This window comes from Nannospalax galili, unplaced genomic scaffold (assembly GCF_000622305.1).
Source record: "Nannospalax galili isolate Female #2095 unplaced genomic scaffold, S.galili_v1.0 scaffold190, whole genome shotgun sequence".
In the NCBI taxonomy this organism is placed as follows: domain Eukaryota; kingdom Metazoa; phylum Chordata; class Mammalia; order Rodentia; family Spalacidae; genus Nannospalax; species Nannospalax galili.
The window spans coordinates 595,617-614,810 of NW_008328003.1; the positions used below are offsets into that span (position 1 = coordinate 595,617).

General features: G+C 38.3%; 1 pseudogene; it reads left to right on the forward strand.

Annotated features, from left to right (window-relative positions):
• Nucleotides 1-649: 649 nt before the first annotated feature.
• LOC103742263 lies at nt 650-1,160 on the forward strand (annotated as a pseudogene).
• The last annotated feature ends 18,034 nt before the right edge of the window (nt 1,161-19,194 follow it).

Sequence of the window (19,194 nt, forward strand, 5' to 3'; positions counted from 1 at the left end):
CCTTAAGTGTTTGTAGTTGGGTAAATAAATCTTTTTTTTCTATAAATAAAGGATTCAGTCAAAATTTTCAGTTAACAAGGATGCAGAATGTAAGAGTCCAGTCTATTTGTGACTATGACAGTTTTATTTTGCCAAAGTGAAAAAATGGTTTTTTAAATTGCAACAAAATATGGACAAGCTCATTAGGTAAAGGTAGTTGCTTTGCAGACCTAATGACTTTAGTTTTTCCCTGCATTCCACAGTGAAAGAGAGAATTGCCTCCAAAATGTTGTTCTCTGACTTAAATGTACACACATACACAAAATAATAAATGAATAACCAAAAATGAAAAAAAATTATGACAAGAAATACTTTGTGACTTAGTTTTTTGTTTTGTTTTTTTCTTTTTTAATTATGAGTGTTTCTTTCCTTCAAGAAGACTTCAAACATGCAAATACTTTTCAGGTATACAAAAAAAAAAAAGATCATTGAACCACTGCAGCAGGCCCAGAAGCTGAGTGGGCCTCAGCCCTCCACCCGTCAGCTCCTGCATGGAACACCCAGTCTTTGGCTCACCTGGGACCATGAAGGCAGTCTCAGGTCCTCAGTCCCTGACCTGTCCCTCCCAGTCCCTGTTCCTTCCCCTGGGCCACCACTTCCACTTCCCACCATGGCTCTTAAGGAATCCAGAGTGCTGGGGACAGAATTCAAGAACTTTCACATTGCCCTACCACTGACCTGTACACTCCCACCCCTGGAATTGAATGATCTGGCAAAGAGATTGTCCAGCACAGTGTTCAGAAGGTCCTGAACCTGTACCGTTGGAGACGATATATTTCATTGGCACCCTACAATAATGGGACCAAATGACAGACCCTATCAGGGTGGAGTATTTTACTTTACATTCATTTCCCAACAGATTACCCCTTCAAACCACCTAAGGTTGTATTTATAAGAATTTATCATCCAAATAGTAACAGTAATGGCAACATTTGCCTTGATTGTTTATGGTCACAGTGATCTCCAGCATTATTTCAAAATTACTTTTCTCCATCAGTTCTCTGTTGTGTGATCCCAATCTTGATTATCCTTTAGTGTCTGAGATTGCTCGGATCTACAAAACAGATAGAGAAAAGTGCAATAGAATAACTTAGGAATGGGCCCAGAAGTATGTGCTTTAATAAAAGAAATTATTAGATAACCTCTACAAATAAAGGTAGGGGAACTCTGAAAAAGAAAGGTTTTTTTTTTTTTGAAGTTTTTAAAATTTTGAAGCTTTAAAATTTGAATTTTAAAGAAAAATCCTCCAAGCAGGCAGGCTAGCAATCTTGGCAGTTGCCTTGAGGAGGAGAATGGAGGGGACAAGGCGTGGGGGTCAGACACCTGGCTGGCTGGCAGCCACATGGCTAGGAGAAGGAAGATTTAGAGAAAGTAAAGAAACACAAGATGCTAGGGGCAGCCCAGAGCCTTAAAGAAAGCATGTTTAGTAAGAAAGGCATGAAGAAGAAAAGGAGAATTACACCTTTTCAGAAAGGCAGATAGACTTACAGAGACTTACATGACTGTGGCTCCTCCGAAGTTCTGCACTAGTGGACAGGATTCCAGGCAGGAAAATTTTGCTATCTCATTAAAGCACTAGGTATTCCACCCATCTATTTAGCATGACCTGCCTTCCTAGGGTTGGTCTTATAACTAGATGACTGACTGTTAAACTTCCACAAAATAGAGGTGCTCAGGGTATTACATTCTCCACTGGCTCTGGGACATAAGTCATAGAAAGAAACAAATTTTAAACAAATAACACTTGACATCATTCTCATATTAGAACCTTTATTGCCCAATTACTTATATTCCCATTAAGATACTTATCCTGAAAAAAAAAAAAGATAGTTACCCTGGCTATTTGCAGATATGTCTGACCAAATTCCATCTCCAGGACAATACCACTGAGGACTTCTGCAGCTGCTCTGACTCCCATGTGGTACGTTGTTTACAAAAGCCATATTTCATAATCCTTCAAGATTAATCTCAGTGTCCCCAGAATCCTGAAGTTCTTGTTCTTTGACCTAGTTCTACAGGATTCCCAGAAGTTTATTCCAGACCATTGCCCTCATAGCCCTATAAATCTGAGAGATGGTGAACCTTACCCTGGATATCTAGTGTTACTGGTCCACAAGTGTGTCAAGTTTTTGATGCACCACTAACAACGGCAAGGAAATTGTAAATGCTACAGCTTGTGTTTGGTGATGTCAGTCATCTGGGTCACCTGCAAGGTGTCCTTGATTTCTTCCCTTTTAATAGAGAGCTGGACTTTTTACAGTGTTTATCTCCCTCCTGTTTTCATTCTTTGCTGTGTGTGAATAGCAGCCTGTTTGCAAAAATTAGACTGGGGAGGAAAGGAGCTGAGGAAGGGTTTCTTAGACCTGCTCTGCAGATATCAGGTATCATACTTGACCTTTTCTACATAAAAGGAAAGTTCTATATTACTGAGTACACCATCTTATCATATGTTTTACATACTAAGCAGCATTCTAAGTACATTATAAATAGGATCCCACCCAGTCTCCTTGAAAACTAAATAACAGTGGTGCTGGTAGGAGCGTAATTAACAGATAAAGAAGCAAAAGTTCAGGGAAGCCCCTAACTCATTTGTCTAAGATTAAACACCTCCTGTGTATGGGAGCCAGATTCAACGGCTCATTTAGGATCATTTTATTATAAAAGAAAGAAAGAGAGAAAGAAGGAAGGGAGGGAGGAAGGGAGGGAGGGAGGAAAGAGAGAAGGAGGGAAGGAGGAAGGAGAGAGGGAAGGTAGGAAAGGAAAACAACCAATTAACAACAACCCCAAATAAAACATTTTGCTGACTTCTCTGTTTAAGTATCTCCAGGTACACATTGAATTCTCTGAGGTCTGACTAGTTTCAACAAATAACCAAGCACTGTTCATGACAGCAGCCATGATTCCCCCACCCCAAAAGCAAATAAATAAAGACAACAAGCACCTGCTTCTTACCCTGCAATATGAACCTTTCACCTATACCAGAGACAGAAATGTCTATATGTGTTGGGAGAGAGAAAAGTTTTTCTTTACATTCTAGCATGGATGTATACAAGTCCTATCTGTGGCCATAGATATATGGGGCCAGATAACTAGAAATTTTGATGGATCTTGGGTTAAGAAAGATCATGTCATAAACCCCAAAACCCATTTCCTCATGTCTTTGGACATGTTCACAGGAACAAAGGACATATAAGCATTCAGAGAAGAGCCAGCTGTTACAGAAAAAGTTATTATCTCTATCCTCTAAATCACATTCTTGAACAATCAAGAATATTCTATAGTCACCAGTTATTTAATTTGAGTTTGGAAGGTCTGAGTTGTAAATTCCTTGTATTCAGCAAAAGAAATGACTTTCCATTAAGTTCTCCACTCTAAGTGAATTAGCTACTTTTTTGTTGCTGTGACAAAATACCTGGCAAAAGCAACTTAAGGAAGGAAGGTTTATTTTGGTTCACAATACAAGGGTAGGAAAGGCACAGAAACAGAAGCACGAAGCAGCTGGTCATGTTGTATCTGCAGTCAGGAAGCAGAGGAACAGGCAGACGCTGGTGCTCAGCTCACTTTCTCCTTTTTATTCAGTCTTGGTTCATACTCATGGAATGATGCTTCTCACATTCAGGATAGATTTTCACACCCCAATTAACCCAGTATAGAAACTTATTCACAGACATGCCCAGAGGTTTCTCTCCCAGGTGGTAAGGATTCTGTAAAATCAGTATTAGGCAATTAATATTATCCATCCCAGCTAGGAATGCCTTGAATCTGAATGCCAAAATGAAGATAAGTATAGAATTGTGGCAACCGCAAAGAGGCATCAGCATCTTGACATCAGTCACCTGTCAAACTCCCTCCACCCAAGGCTCACAGAGCATCATGGAAATGGAGTGGAAAGAACATAAAAGCTAGATGATCAGGAGGAGTGCTATGAAATACTGTCTTCTAGACATAACATGGGTGTTAAACATATGAACCCCCAGTAGCTGTGGTTCCTTGCACAAGACGTGTACATGATCAAGTCACTTAAAAATGCCAGTGCAGAGAGAGGAGGGCCTTCTTAGGCCCCATCACAAACTTAGGAGCTATTAATATGTAACAGGTTCTGGGAGAAAGAATCACTTTTCTTTTGGGATATGACTAAATGTAGGTTGTCCATTCCCCAGAGGATAACCCTGCACCCATACACATATGGACAACTAGTATTAGATTCAGTGAGTTACTAATTTTTTAAATGGGGATTTGGTGGGAAAATAGCTCAATGATTAAAAGTGCATAATGCCCTCATAGATGACCAGAGTTCAGTTCCCAGCATCCATGTCAGGCAGCTCACAACTGCCTGTAACTCCTGTTCTAAGGGATCAGATGCTCTCTTCTGGCCTTCAGAGGTATTATACACACACATATATACGTAAAACACAAAACTAAAATTTTTAAAAAGAGAAACTTAATTTGGGAAGGAGAAGAGTTAGGAGGTGCCAGGGGAACTGGATGGAGGTAGTAAGGGCTTGATATCATCAAAATACATTGTAGACATGTATGAAATTTAAAAAATATATTTTATATTCATTATTATTTTATATTTATGAATGTTTTTCCTACATGTATGTATGTGCACCATGTGTGTGCAAGGCCAGAAGAGAGTGTCTGATCCCTTGGAACTGGAGTTATAGATGGTTATTAACTGCCATTTGGGTGCTGGGAATTGAACCCAGGTCCTCTGGAAGAACTGCAAGTATTCTTAACTGCTGGGCAATCTCCCCAGCCCCATCATACATGAAATATTTAAAGAATAAATAAAAATATTATTTGAAAAGAAGTCTCATTTTTTGAGTCGTCATCACAGATGAAGTCCCTTTTTTACACAAGTAAAAAAAAAAAGTAAGTCAATGACTGGCTTTTCCCTCTTCCTGCAGCAACCAAATGTGCAGTTCTTATGACCCTAAGCAGCCCAGAGAGGATCAGATCCCTTCTAAAACCTGGAGATGATGAATGGGAAGGTGGAGAAAAGCAGGAGCCAAGAATAGATAAACCTGGAGCAGGATTATCTATAGGAGCCAAGGACAGAGAGCTAGCAGGGCCAGATATGAAATATTCCTGAAAGAGGCAGTGAGGGAAGGGAGAACAGGCTCTTACCCTGTGTATTAGTTACTTTTCCTATTGCTGTGTAAAATACTCTGACAGAAGCATCTTATTGGAGCAAGGGCTAATTTGGGCTCACAGTTTGAGGTTATAGTCCATTATGACAGAGAAGTCAAAATGGGAAGTTGTACCCACACTCAGGAAGAAGAGAGTCATGATTGTTCACACTGAACTAGATTTCTCCTTTTTCTGCAGTCCAGTTCCCAAGCCCAGAGAATAGTGCTACCTTCCTTTAGGGTGGGCATGGTGGTTTGAATGAGGAATGTCCCCCAAAAGCTCATGTATTTGAAGCACCTGGTTTTATTATGTTTGTTTGTTTTGTTTTATTCAAATTTCTTCTACCCAAGGCACTTTAATACTTTAAAAAACTATTTCCAAAATATGAGCTTTGCAATTTTGAGTTCATTTGTATGTAAATACAGTCATTAACAGTAGAGTTACTTTCAATAATTGTGGTATGGTAAATTCAAGGTTATAAATCAAGGAAAGGAAATTGGAACAAGACATCATCTTAGAAACTACAACAAAACTGTTATAGTTCACAAGACACGCCACAAGCACCTACCTAAGTGTCAGGATTCAATTTTTATTAATAAAAGATACTACAGCTACATTTAGAAACAAATAACACCAAATATTAGTCTTACCAGGAGTCAATAAATAGGTATTTATGTAGAGAAGGTGTCAACATTTGCACATAGATAAAATGGGGAAAGAAAAAGGAAATTAAAATAGAAGTGAGGATAATTGTCAGAAAGAGGTTTCTTAAAAGGTTTTGAATTTTTCAAATGACCTGTATTATTCATGAAGAGATTTGTGGAGCATCATGTAGACCAAAGAAACCGACACAAAACAATCTAAAATGTACAATCAAATAGCCATATAGAATCTCAAAATAGTAGTAAACAAGAATCTATTTCTTACTAAGGCCCATTTTTTACTAGACTCTAAAACCAAGAGTAGTATAAGAATAATTGGGTATCTCTGCAGAAAAAGACTTCATTATAACTCACAATGTTATGAATTAAATAGATTAAAACTTTTAATGTGTTAACTTTGAATCATAAACTAGAAGAAAACACAGGAGAATGCCTTTAAACAAAATCTGTAAGTCAAAAATCTAAGAAGCCCATTACAAAAAAAGAAGATGCTATCAATGGGGAAAAGGGAAAAATGTGCATCTTGGAATGGAGGGGGGAAGGACATACAAGGAAGTATAGGTGTAAAGAGGAAGAAGGAATTTAAGAGAGAGGGGATAATAGAAGACAGGTATTATCAACAGGAAAAATGTTGGCAATTACACTAGGGAGAGAGGAAGAGGTTAGAAAGGGAGAGAGAGAAGTTAGATAAAGCTTAGGTGGTATAAAAAGACAGTAGAAATGAGTTAACTCAAAAACTTCATGAAAAATACATACACAATTTCTGAACATTAGTGCATGAGTATACCTGAAGCTATATAACAAGGAACACAGTGCCAGACAGGAGAAACTTCCCTTTGAGTTGTTGGTCAGAGTAGTCCAAGAGATTCCCATAAAAACACAGGCTATTGGCAGAGCCCTTGATTGCTTCCCAGAACTTGAAGATACGACCCTACTGCTGAAGACAGGACATACTTCAGACACTGGACTTGCAGCAATGGACCTGGAACTGACCTAGGTGCCTTCTCCTTGAAGACTAGCTCTCATAATTCTAGAGGATGCTATGTAAGCTACTAAGGGAGAAAATCAATCAACAGTCCAATCCAGCTCTAAAGACTTACAACCACAATGACTGGCACAGAAAACTACCTCTGTTGATGCAGTAGTGGCACTGTAATTTGGAAGGTAATCAACAACTATCTAATTGGACTTAGAGCCCTCTCAGTGGGAGAGGCTCATAGATGGCACTGGAAATATAGCCAAATACACACAGCTGAAGAAGTCATAGACCCTAGAGTAAATCTTATCTGTTGTATCTCTAGACAAATGAAATTTCTTACCATATGCTAAATATGGATACTTATATTTACAAAGTGTATCATATGCCGCTAATCAAGAAGCTACTTTCTGTAACAGATAGAGATTATTTCAGAGTTCCACAACTGGTCATACACAGACAACATGTCTGAGAGATGCCCAGACCTAAGTGACACATCTACAGTGGAATCTCTATTCCTAAGACTCATGGAACTTGACTCATGGGCTAGAGAGAAAACTAATACATCCCTCAACTCTCAGAAGTGAGGCTCCCTCATACAAGTGTGTGATGCACAGAGAAGGCCACAACTGGCTAAGTTTTAGAGAATAAGAGACCGCAGAGTGTGTGTCTCTGGATAAGACTCCTATATTAAACCCCACACACCCACAGCCCAGGGACCATTGTGGAAGAGGGAGTAGTAGAAACATTGTAAGATCCAGGGTTGGTGCATGAGCATGAGACTTTCAGGCCACTGAAAACTTGCTCTTGTGAACTTGCAGCAATGGTGACAGCATGCACAAGACCCATATGGACTCAGTCAGAAAAAAAAAAAAAAAAAAAACATAGGACAAGGAAATGGTCAGTAGGCCCCAAATCTAGCCTAGGAACTGTTAGCAACTGATTATTCCTGGTTGAGGGAGAGTAGATTTTAACGATCTCTAGATAGGCTGAATAGACTCCAGTGGACAAACTTGCACTGAAGGGCATCTGGGTACAGATCAGACTTAACATATAAGTCAAAATACATTAAATCCAGTGGGGGAGGGGGTGTTATGGAGTCATGGATCTGGGAGGGTGGACTAAATTTGATTAAGAACTACTATTTGAAATGCACAAAAGTAAGATTTCCACAGATATGCAAGACTGGTTCAACACTCAAAAATCAATCCATGGCATAAACAAACTAAAATGTAAAATATCACAGGCTCATACTCACAGATATAGAGAAAGCATTGGCGAAAGTCAATATTCCTTCCTGATTATCAAGGACATCCATTTCTTCTTGGAAAGTAATTATCAGAAGCAGCAGACATCCCTTGGTCCTGGTTTTAGCAGGAAGGCTTCTCATTTCTCACCATTACATATGATACCTGTTGTTTGTTTTTGTAGATGCTCTTTACTAAATTGAGGAGTCACTCTATGTTCTTCGTTCACAGGAGTTTCTTTTTTAATATCATGAACGTATTTCCCAATGCCTTCTCTGTGCCTGTGGAAGCTCCTGTTTTTACCATGTACACTTGGAAAAGAGCCTGTGGAAAGATAAATTGGCATGGATGCAGCTGAAGGGGGCAGGGGAGGCCTCTCCACATCTCACTGCCCATATTAATATACCAGTTCTTACACCAGTTCAAACTGTCGCCAGATACAGTGAGTAGGAGCAGGAGAAGAATGAGGATAAGGTATGTTCATCCATCCTAACCTGCTCTTAACTTCTGATATTCTGCTAAACATTTGCTATTGACCAATAAACCTTAAAGAACAATTCTCTATGTACTTGGATGATACCTTCAGGTACACCATTTCCTAGACTTGAATATTTCTGTGATGCTAACCCATTACAGCAAACACTCATTGAAAATCTGACATTCTGAGAAATATTTTATGTATATTAAATTCCTCTTTAACATCTCTACTTAGGAGAAACCATTTCACTGTCCTCCCCCCTTCCTTTTTTTTAAAAAAATGGATTCCTAAATATTCTCTTTTAAAATCTGTTATTAATAACTATTATTCTTTGGCAATTTCCTACATGTGTATAATGAGTTCTGTTTACTCTTCGCCCACCTTCTCTTATTTCCTGCCTCCTTCAGACTTACAGATCTCTTGTCCATATTTACTAGTTTTTGTTTTCTGTGGTGTTCCACAGAGTTTAACTAGGGCTGTTTGTGTGACCCCGAGTCCAGAACTAACCAGCAAAGGTTGGTAATTCATCAGTAAATATACAACTAGATATTATGCTTCTCCTCTACAAGAATATGTTAGTTGACAAAACAGATCAGTAATCAATCATAGGGGCCTGTGAACACCTTTTCCCTCCATAACTGCCTAGTAAGAGAACCTGACTTATGTGGGCCCAGTGCCAGTAGGCACAGCGGCTGTGCATTTGTGATTAGCATGAGATGACATTTTGCAGACCTTCTCCCTGTCTTTTGGCTCTCAGCTTTCTTTCTGCCTACTCTTCTGCTAAATTGTTTTCCTGATGCCTTTTAAATAATTCAAGCTCTACCATGTGGTTCATCCCGGAGAATGTATTCTTGCTTGCTTGAAAAGATTATATATTTGGCTGATATTGGCTCAAGGATTCATGCAGGCTGTGTAGTTTATTTAGAAAGGTACTTTCAAGTGCTTTGCCTCCTTGATCTTCTACCTATCTTATTCATGGTAGGATGTGGTATATTGTAGTCTACTACTTCAATATGTTTCTTTCTTCCATTCTATCAATTTGTGCCTTTTGTGCTTTGTGACTCTGTTATGTATATTGGTTTATAATTATATCTCTTTGAAGCATTAAGTACTTTATCAAAACATAGTGATCATCATTTTCTCTAGTAACATTCATTATTTTAATTTTTTAAAATTTGTTTTTATTGAATTTTTGTGCATTTCATACACAACAACTCAATCAATCTTAATCATCTTTATTTCCCCACCCCCACTAGCACACTCTCATAGCCTCCTCCCACTGGAATTCATACATTCTGTCATTTGTGTTAAGGTCAATTGTGTCAAGTTAGTGTCCCCAGACCTTCCCCAGTGCAAGTTCATCTACTGAGGTATAGTCAGCTTATCTAGAGTCCCTTTCTTTAGGAAGATCAGCTCCTCCTCACCTAGTAGTGATCAGATGCCAATATTTCTTCAGTTAAGATGGGGGGGTCTGCTGTCCATTTCCCCAGTTCTATGCTGGATTTTTGTCTGTTTGAGTTTTCATGGGACTTGTATACTCTGACACCATTGCCATAGATTCATATGAGCAGGGTCCTAGGGTCCTGTAGTACTACTCTATTTCCATATGGTCATGCACTTCCTTCCTGGCTCTTACAGTCTTTCTGCCCCCCCTTCCAGAATGCTTCCTGAGCCCTGGACAGGTAAAGTTTAATATCGGATCCTGTACAAGAACCAGCATTCTGTAGACACTTAAATCTCTATGCTTTGGCCATTTGTGTCCTTTTGTGTTCCTGGCCCTCTGTTGCATGAGGGAACTTCATTAATAAGAACTGAGAAATCTATGAGCATTAGATGTAGAGGATGCATAGTATATATGTCACTTAGGCCTGGGCAATTCATAGACTATGTCTGTATGTGACCAATTATGGTATTGGGTAATAGTCTCCATCTGGTACAAAGGAAGCTTCCTTGATGAGTGGTGACTGGGATATTAGCCTGAAAATATAAGGATACATGTTTTGCACATAGTAAAAATATATATTAGTCCAGGGAAATGACATTCTTGGGGTTTTCTCTAAGATCTAAGATCTCCAGTCTTGTGTATTTGGTTATTTTTACAGTACCACATGAGTTTCTTTCCACTGAGTGGGCTTTTATTTCAATTATGTAGCTGCTGATTGCCCTCAAGATAAAGTGACACTACTGGGGAGCTGGGCATGGTGGCACACACCTTTAATCCCAGCACTCTGGAGGCAGATCTTTGTGAGTTCAAGTTCAGCTTGGTCTACATGGTGAGTTCAGGCCAGCTGGGGCTACAAGGGAGACCCTGTGTCAAAAAGACCAAAAAAAAAAAAAAAAAAAAACCAAAACAAACAAACAAAAAAACTGCCACTACTGCACCAATGTCATATGTTGTGCCAGCCAGCCATTAGTGTGCTTATTTTATTTGATCTTGAAGCTGGTGTTGGATCATTGATTAATGTTTTCCCTTGTACTGTCATATTATTCTCCAAAGCTATGAGAGCTAGCCTTTAGGGAAAGTGGCTTCCAGTTCAGTTCCAGGTCCATTGCTCCAAATCCTGTGTCCAAAGTATGTTATGACTGCAGCAGTCGGGTTTTACCTTCAAGTTCTGTGAGGCAATCAAGGGCTGTGGCAATAGCCTGTGTAATTTGGGGGATCTCTGGGACCACCCTAGCCAACAACTCACAGGAAGGTTTCTCCTGTCTGGTACTATTTCTTGTTATATTGCCTTTAGCGATACACTTGGACTTGTGTAGAAATACTGTATGTGTAATTTGTCCTTAGGTTGTTGGACTAATATGATCCCCCCTTGTGTTTTAAAATTAGCTAGGCATTAGCTCTCTCTCTCATCCTTCCACCACGGATTCCCCGTTTAAAGTGTCCACATTTTCCCCATTTTTCACATGATAATACAAGTCTCCTATTGTCTCACCTTTCTTGAGCTCCTTCTTACTCTTTATCCCCAAGTTTCCTTGTATAACCTTCCCTCACCCTCCCATTTAAATAACCCAATTTTAATTCCTTTCTCCCTTAGTAACACCTGCTTTCTACTGTTCTTTTCTCTCAGGTTTTATCTTTCCATTTACCTTCCTGATTCCTTTTCATTATTCTGATTCCTGCAGTTATATCAGGATACATACTCACATGAAAGAATTTGGTGTTAGGATCCATGTATGAGACAGAACATATGTCGTTTGTTTTTCTGAGTCTGTGTTACTTCACTTAGTATGACAGTTTCTAATTCATCCATTTACCTGAAAATTTCGTGATTTTGTCTTTCTTTACCACTGAGTAGAACTTCATTGTGTAAATATACCACATTTTCATTGCCCATGCATCAGTTGAGGGACACTTAGGTTGCATCTATCTCTTAGCTATTGTGAAAAGAGCAGCAACAAACATGGATGTGTAAGTATCTCTGCAATAAGACAAGTTTTTTGAGTATATACCAAGGAGTGGTATAACCGAGTCAAATGATAGGTTTATTTTTAGTGTTTTAAGAGTTCTCCACACTGCTTTCCATAGGGGTTACATGAGTTCGAAGTCCCATCAACAGTGGTTGAGCATTCCCCTTTTCCTACATCCTCTCCAACATTTAGTTTCATTTGTTCTCTAGATCATACCCATCTGACTGGGGTAAGGTGAAATCTTAAAGTGGTTTTAATTTGCATTTTCCAAATTAATAATGATGTTGAAAAAAACCTTTAAAAGATGTTTCTTAGCCATCTTTATCTTCTTTTGAGAACCCTGTTCTGATCCTTAGACCATCTTTTAATTGGGTCACTTACTTTCTTGATTCTTTGTTTTTCGAGTTCATTATATACACTGGATTTTAAACCTGTGTCAGATGTGTTGCTGGTAAAGATTTTCTCCCACTCTATGGTTTTTTCCTCACTTCCTTGGTTGTTTCTTTTGCTGTTCAGACACTTTTTAGTTTAATGAGGTCCCATTTGTTGATTCTTGTCCTTAATTCTTGAGTAATTGGTATCTGATTTACAATATCCTTTCCAACACCTATATCTTATATTGCCAATGTTTTCATTGGCATGTTCAGAATTTCAAGTTTGACATTGATCCATTTGCAGTTGACTTTTGTGCAAGGTGAATGATAACAGTCTAGTTTCATTATTCTACAGGTGGAGATCCAGTTTTGCCAACATTATTTGCTGAAGATCCTGTCTTTTCTCCAGTGAAAGCTCTTGGTTCTTTTGACAAATATCAGGTGGCTGAAATTGCATGTACCCATGTTTGGGTCTCTAATTATGCTCCATTGATTGATGGGTCTATTTTTTGTGCCACGATCATGCTGTTTTTATGATTAAAGCTCTGTAAAATGTCTGGTATCATAATCCCCCCAAACTGATCTTTGTGCTCAGCATTACTTTATCTGTGGTTCTTTTTGCTTCCATATAAATTTTAGAAGTTTTTCCTAATACTGTGAAGAATGCCATGGGGAATTTGATTGCCTTTGCATTGACTCTGGAAATGGCTTTTGGCAGGATGGTCATTTTCACAATATTAATTCTTCCAATCAATGAACATGGAAGGTCCATCCATCTTCTGGTATCTTCCTCAAACCCTTTCTTAAAGATTTAAAATTTTCATTGTAGAGCTCTTTAATGTCTTTGGTCAGGTTTATTCTGAAATTTTTTTGAGGACATTGTCAATGGGAGCATTTCCCTGTACTCTTTCTCCAGTTGCTTGTTATTGTTACATAGAAAGGCTACTGATTTTTGTAGATTAATTTTATAACCTGCCAGTTTACTGAAAGTGTTAATCATTTCTAAGAATTTTCTGGTTGAACTTTTGGCATCTCTTAGGTGTAATATCATATCATCTGTAAAAAGGGATAATATGACCTCTTCTTTTCTAATTGGTACTCTAATTTCCTTATCCTGTCTTATTGCTCTTGCAAGAGTTTCAAGCACTGTATTAAAAAGTAGTGGAGATAGTGGACAGACTTGTTTGATTCCTGATTTTAATGGAAATGCTTCCAGTTTTTCTCCATTTACAGCGATGTTGGCTGTGGGTTTGTTGTATATATCTTTAATTATGTTGAGGTATGTTCCTTTCAGTCCAATTCCCTCTAGGAATTTTATCATAAATGAATGTTGAATTTTGCCAAAGGCTTTCTCTGCATCTATTGAGATGATAATGTGGTTTTGTTTTTGAGTCCATTTATATGATTTATGACATTTATTGACTTACATATATTGAACCATCCCTGAATCTCTGGGATAAAGCTGACTTGATCATGGTGGATGGTCTTTTTGATGTGTGTCTGTATGCAGTTTGCAAGTATTTTGAGAATTTTTGCATGTATGTTCATTAAGGATATTGACCTGTAGTTTTCCTTTTTGGCTGTATCTTTACCTGGTTTTGGAATAGAGTGATGCTGTCTTCATAGAAGGAATTCGGAAGTTCTCTCTCTGTTTCTATCTTTTTGAATAATTTAAATAGTATTTCATATAATTCTTCTTTAAATGTCTGGTAGAATTCCACTGTAAATCCATCTGGGCCTGATCTTTTAGTTGGGAGGTTTTATAGTATTCTTTCAATTTCCTTATATGTTACGGGTGTGTTTAAGCTGTTGATCTCTTCTTGGTTTAGCTTTGGTGATTCCCATGCTTTTAGATACACATCCATTTCATTTAGGTTTTCAAATTTAAAAGAGTATAGATTTTTAAAATGTTCCCTTATAATGTTCTGGATCTTTTGTGTGTCCATTGTGATGTTTCCCCTTTCATCTGTGATTTTGTTGATATGGAATTGCTTTCTTTCTTTCATTAACTGGCTTAAGTGTCTGTCTATCTTGTTTATCTTTTCAAAGAACCAGCTCTTAGATTCACTGACTCATTGTATTGTTTTCTCTTTGTAGTTATTGTTCCTATTTTATTAATTTCTGCTCAGATTTTTGTTATTTCTTCTTGTCTTCTGGGTTTGGGTTCCATTTGTGTTTGTCTTCCAAGAGTCTTGAGTTACAATTTTGAGTCATTTATTTGTGTTCTTCCTAATTTTTTTAATGTAGGCACCTAGAGTTATAAACTTCCCTCTTAGGACTTGTTTAAAGTGTCCCATGGGTTTTGTTGTGTTGTATTGTCCTTTTCCTTGAATTCCAGGAATGCTTTTATTTCTCTCTTAATTTTTTTCTTTAACCCATTCATCATTCAGGAATGTGTTGTTTAATCTCCATGGGTTCATCTAGTGAATAAGGCTTCTTTCAGTGTTAATTTGAAGCTTATTGTATCATGGTCTGATAGAATGCATAGAATTATTTCAATTTTTTTTTTTTTTTGTATTTGCTGAGGCTCATTTTACGCCCCAGTATGTTGTCAATTTTAGAGAAAATTCCATAGGATGCTGAAGGAAAACTATATTCTTTGGCCCTTGGGTAGAATATTCAGCAGATGTCTGTTAGTTCCATTTGATGCATGGTATTGTTTAATTCATATGTCTCTCTATTCTTTTTCCTGTTGACCTGTCTAATGGAGACAGTGGGCTATTGAAGTCCTCCACTGAGTTGGGATTAATCTGTGTCTTAAAGTCCTATAGTACTGTTTTCATAAAGTTGGGTGCACAAGAGTTTGATGCATTGGTTCATGACTGTAATATCTATCTTGTTCCTTTGATCAGAATGAAGTGGCCCTCTTCACCTCTTATTAGTTTTATTTTGAAGTCTATTTTGTCAGATATTAGAATTGCAACTCTGCTTGTATCTCAGTGCCATTTACTTGGCATATTTTTTTCCATCCTTTCATCTTAAGGTAGTGATTGTCCTTGAAGATGCGATGGGTTTCTTGCAGACAACAGAAAGATGGATTTTGTTTCTTAATCCATTCGATTAGCCTGTGTCTTTTGATTGGAGAGTTCAGTCCATTGATATTTAAAGTTATTATTGAAAGATGTGTATTTGTTCCCATCATTTTAATTTTTTTGCATTATTGGTCTAACTGTGCATTTCCACCATTATACCTTCATTTAGTTCTTTCTGTTGCCCCTTGAGTATAGTCACTCCTATCTTCAGCTCTTTGTATTGCTTCAAGAACTCTCTGAAGGGCTGGTTTGTGGACATGAATTATTTCAGCTTATTTATGGAAGATTTTTCTTTTCACTTCAACTATAATAGACACTTTTGCTAGGTAAAGTATTCTGGACTGCCATCTCTGGTTATTTAGAACTGGGAATACTTTGGTACAGACTCTTCTGGCTTTCATAGTTTGCATTGAAATGTCAGATGTAATTCTGATGGGTTTTCCTTTATATGTAACTTGTTGCTTTTCTTTTGCAGTTTTCAGTATTCTCTCTTTGTTTTGTACATTTACTGTTTTTATTATGATATGCCATAGGGAATTTCTTTTCTATTCCTATCTATTTGATATTCTATGTGCTTCTTGTATTTGTATGGGCATGTCTTTCTTTAGTTTTGTGAAATTTTCTACATCCTGAGACAGTGTGTTCTTCTTTTTCTATGTTTTTTCTAAATGTCTCTTTATTTTTATTTATTTTTATTTTTTACTGAGCTTTTTAAATTTCATACATTTCCCACTCAAATGCAGACGCCCTCCCCCATCCATGCCTCCTGCTATTCCCCCACCAAACCCTGTGCAATTCATGCTGAGTCCTATTCATTCATATGTTTGTACCCAAATATTCTTCAGTGTAAATGTGTCTACTGGAGGTGAGTCAGCCCATCCAGTGGTCAAATGTAAGTCTTACTCTCCCTCACCCAGCAGCAATAAGTCTCAAATAGTTCTCAATCTAGTGCTGGCCCACCACTTATTTCTCATCTCACTTTTGGGTCCTTGTTTAACTGAGTTGACATGGGTACCATGCTCAACACCACTGTTGCCACAGGCTCACATGGGCAAGGCTCCAATGGCCTGGAGGCCTCCATCTCCTTGAGTTCATGAATCAGCCCTGGCTCTCACACTTTTTTTTTGCCTCCACTTCCGCAATGGTCCCTGAGCCATGGGTGGGTAAGTTTCCGTATAGAAGTCCCATCCTATATGCTACAGTCTCTTATTCTCCAAAACTTGGCCAACTGTGGCCTTCTGTGTGCATCATACTCTGATGTACGTGGAAGCCTACTGGTGAGAGCTGAGATGTGCATTTGCCCTCTCTCTACCCTTTATTCCACTATGTCCTATGAGCCTTAGTTGTAGAGATTTGACTTCAGATGTGTCACCTAGTACTGGTCATTTCCTAGTACTAGTACATTCTCTGTGCCTGACCAGATGTGCAACTCTGAAGTAGCCACCATCTGTTGCAAAAGAAGCTTTTTTGATTAGTGCTGTGAGCCACACTTATCACTCTAAGGGAGGTCTCATCTCTTTTATCTGGCACTGCATTCCCTGCCAAGCAGCTGCCAACTATACATATGCATTAATGTTCAGACACTCTATGTGCATTTCTAATAGGGCTTCTAGGGAATCACTGTTCCTTCTAAGCTTCCTTTCCCCCTGAGATTTACTCATCTCCACTCTATTTTCTCACATCCGGCTTCCCTTCTCCCTCTCTCCCTAGTCACAGTGACCCCATCCTCACCCCAGTAACTTCTGAACCCTGTCATTTTTCCCCTCCTGATTTCCCTTCCCCCCCACACACCATTGTCCCTTGCATGCCCCTTCCTCCTCTCCTTCCTGCTGATTATACCCACTTTCTCCATCTCCCTCAGGCAACATCTGTGCTTTGTTATCACCCTTTCAGGTTGTTTCTTGTCCTTTACCTTCATGTATTCTTTCCCTTTCCCTGGCTCCTGGTGTTACATCAGAATTTATATACTCATATATAAGGGATTGATGCTATAACCCACAAATGAGGAAGAACATATGTCTCTTGCCTTTCTGCATTTGTGTATAACACTATCTAGCTCCATCCATTTACCTTCAAATTGCATAATTTCGCATTTCTCACTGCTGAGTAGAGCTCCATTGAGTAGATGCATTACATTTTCATTAACTATTTGTCAGTTGAGGGACCCTTAGTTTGTTTCTATTTCTTAGCTATTGTGAAGAGATCAGCAACAAACATGGATGTACAGGTATCTCTACAGTATGATGAGTCCTTTGGCACTATGCCAAGGGGTGGTTTCATTGAATGGTATGGTAAGTTCATTTTCAGTGTTTTAAGGGTTCTCCACACTGCTCTCCAGAGTGGTTGCACGAGTTTGTATTCCCACCAGCAGTGAATGAGCATTCCTTTCTCTACATCCTCTGCATCATTTGCAGGCTTTCATTCTCTTGATCTTTGCCAATCTGACTGGGATAAGATGGAATCTTAAAGTGGTTTTTATCTGCATTTTGCTAATTACTAAGGATGTTGAGCACTTTTTAATGTGCTTCTTAGGCATTTTTGTTTCCTCATTTGAGAGCTCCCTGCTTAGGTCTATCACCCATCTTTTTATCGGGTTGCTTATTTTCTTTCTCTTTCTTTCTTTCTTTCTTTCTTTCTTTCTTTCTTTCTTTCTTTCTTTCTTTCTTCTTCCTTCCTTCCTTCCTTTCTCTCTTTAACTCTCTTTCTTCCTCCTTCCCTCCCTTCCCTCTTTCTCTTTTTAGTGGGTTTCCTCTTCCCTTCCTTAGTTTTTTCTTTTGCTGTACAGAAACTTTGTAATTTAATGAGGTCCCACTTACGGATTGTTGACCTTAGCACCTGAGCAACTGGTGTCTGATTTAGAAAGTCTTTCCTTATGCCTATGTCTTGGAGGTTGCTGCCCATGTTTTCTTCTAGCAATTTCTGAATTTCAGGTTTTTTAAAAAAATATATATTATTTTTATTTTTTGTGTATGCTAGTATTGCCTGCAGTAGGTAAGTGTACCCATGTCATGCAATGCCGGCAGAGGTCAGAAGAGGCTGTTAGCCCCCCTGGGATGAGTTACATACAGCTGCTAGCTGCTAGCCACGTGGGTGCTGGGATTCGAACCCGGGTCTTCTCCAGCCCCATGAATTTCAGGTTTTATATTGAGGTCTTCGATCTATTTGGAGTTGACTTCTGTGCAGGGTGAAAGATAAAGATCAAGTTTCATTTCTCTCCAGATGGAGATCCAGTTTTGCCAGCAGCATTTATTGAAGAAGCAATCTTTCCTCCATTGTATGTTCTTAGAACCTTTGTAGAATATTAGGTGACTGAAATTATATGAGCTCATGTTTAGGTCTTCTAATGTGTTCCATTGGTCTACCTGTCTATTTTTGTGCCAATACCACACTGGGTTTTTTAAAAAATTTTAATTTACTTTAATTTATTTACTTTTGGTCTTTTTTAAATTTTTAATAACTACATGATTAGAAGAAGCATTTTGTTACAACTTTAGCATATTCAGTGACACACCCCAGAGCAAGAGTGCATCTCTTTCACAAGTGGCTGTAAGTTTCTAGGTTGACAGTTGAATTAATACAGTTATACAATATTGAACTCAGTATAAGCCCTGTAAGACATAAAATTAAATGAGTTTTTAACCTTTAAAAAAGATCTCCATTTCAGTTTAGAATATATTGTTCCTTGCAGAAAGACTCATTGTTTTTGCTACCAACATTGAGATGTTGGCACATGCATCTCTAATCTGTATGCGTCTGATTACTACTAGTCATAATCGGTTGTACTTGGATCCTTGGCACCTGTGTATGTCTATGAAGACATCGGGTAGAATTCAATGGTAATG